Raw genomic sequence first — 1,997 nt, forward strand, 5'->3', positions numbered from 1 at the left:
AACTGAATATCCAACAAATGAGGCATGACAAATCAAACATTTTTCATTGCAAATTATGTTAGCTGAGGATGGTAAATCCGCCTTAGTTCATATTTTGCCACAAAATTGCCGTGCTCCCAAGTCCCAACTAAATTTGTCATCCTCGTGTTAATAAAAATTTCATGAAAAACGTTTGATATGCCAGGCCTAAAAATATGACGTCAAATTTCCGTAAATAAAAGAAGGCCCTTTGATAACGCACTGATCCGAGCTAATCCCACCGCCCCATAATGTAAGACGTCAGTTAGGCCCCCACAAGAGCAGGAGCTTCTCTGTCTTGGCGATTTTGGCCGCTCCCGTCGTCCATTGCAGCAGCTCCCGCTGCGCCTTCCACGGGCTCGTACTTGCCGCCACCGCTTGATCGGCAACCTCTGCTCCCTCTGTGGTCACCCAGATTTGAGAGGGCCTTGGGTGAGGGTGAGAGGTGAAAGAAGGGTTGTGCTCGGGGAAGAAGAGAGTGTGAGGGTGAATGGGTGGGTATCACGGCTCCCACCTCACTAACTTATCCACTGCACTACGCTACCCTACCACCAGGGTGGGTATCACGACCTACAGCAAGAGACCCTGACGGTAGGCACTTATCCACGTCGGTGTAGTGTCTGACCTGTTTGTGTCTACCGTTAACCCTACCACCGAGAACCTCAGGGGTAGGGTGTGTTACCCTACCATTAGGGACTGTGGCAGTAGGAAAAAAGGTTAGATCGCCAAGAAGTTTGGAACTAGGGTCAGATCGTGCTTAAGTTTTGAAAAAGGGTCAGAACCGTGATTTCAGCCGCATCTGGAACGTACTTACACGGTAACCTTGTCGTGGAGAAGACGTGGAAACACGCTCAGTATAAAGTATCCAGCAACTAGTGACGCAGTGCTGCACAGGTAGACCCGGACACCTCTCGCCGCAGCCATTCTCCTCGTCATCTTGGCCGAGAAGAAGCCTAGTGCAGCGGAGGCAGCGACTGTGGCGCCGCCAATCACGGCGGGATGGAAGGACGACGTCACGCCAGCGATGAGAGGCATGGCGCCGCCAGCCAAATAGGTTAGCACAGCCCAAACGCAAACAACTCTGGCAGCCATACTGACGTGGATAACTGCCTACCGTCGGGGTCTCTGGCGGTAGGGTAGTGCACTGGATAAGTTAGTGGGGTGTGTGGGGGGGGGGGGGGGGGGGGGCTAGGCCCCCACCCACCCATTCACCCCACACTCTCTTCTTCCACCTCCGTCCCTCACCCAGGGCCCTCTCAAATCTCTCTCCATTGCTTGAGATTTGTCTAGTGGATCCAGAGTATTTTCATAACTCAAGGTACCTCTCTCACACACCCCCCCTATTTTGGTTGGTTGTAATCATCTCATTTGGTGGCATTTCTCATTTTTGTGCAAACCCTAGTTTTTGCTCTTTTTGTGGTGAAATTAATGCATGATGCATTTTAGGGTTGTGCTTGGGCTTGTTAATGTCTAGTATGGATATTATTGTGGTTGGTACCAAACCTAGTTGAATCAAAACTAACGAAGTAGTGGTACTGCACTAAGATGAGACAGGAAATAGGACAAAATAAAATTACTACAAAATAACAATGTATGTTGGAGCATGTACAACCAAACAATATCATGTTTTATGCTCCAGCATAAATGGAATGTGAGGTTATTTGGCCCGTCTATCTAACACCACTTGTGCCACTGTTGAGTTTTGCCATGTAAAATTTGATTGGACCAAACAGTTGCTCACATATTTTCAAGAAAATCTGCCAGAATTGAATTCTAGGCAAGCAAGAATTCACCAAACACTTAGAGTGCATTGCCTACAGGAAGGAAGGAGACAAAGGAGAAGAGGATTGAGTTTTGAGATGCGTAAATGAAGGAGGCCACTTTGGTTGAATTAATGATAAAACTGTAGGGGCTATGGGAATCAAAGGATCGCTTGCTTGACGTGGCGGAGGCTGAAGGTGCTGGATGGAGGCGAGAGC

The sequence above is a fragment of the Triticum urartu genome, chromosome 7 (assembly GCF_003073215.2).
Source record: "Triticum urartu cultivar G1812 chromosome 7, Tu2.1, whole genome shotgun sequence".
NCBI lineage: Eukaryota > Viridiplantae > Streptophyta > Magnoliopsida > Poales > Poaceae > Triticum > Triticum urartu.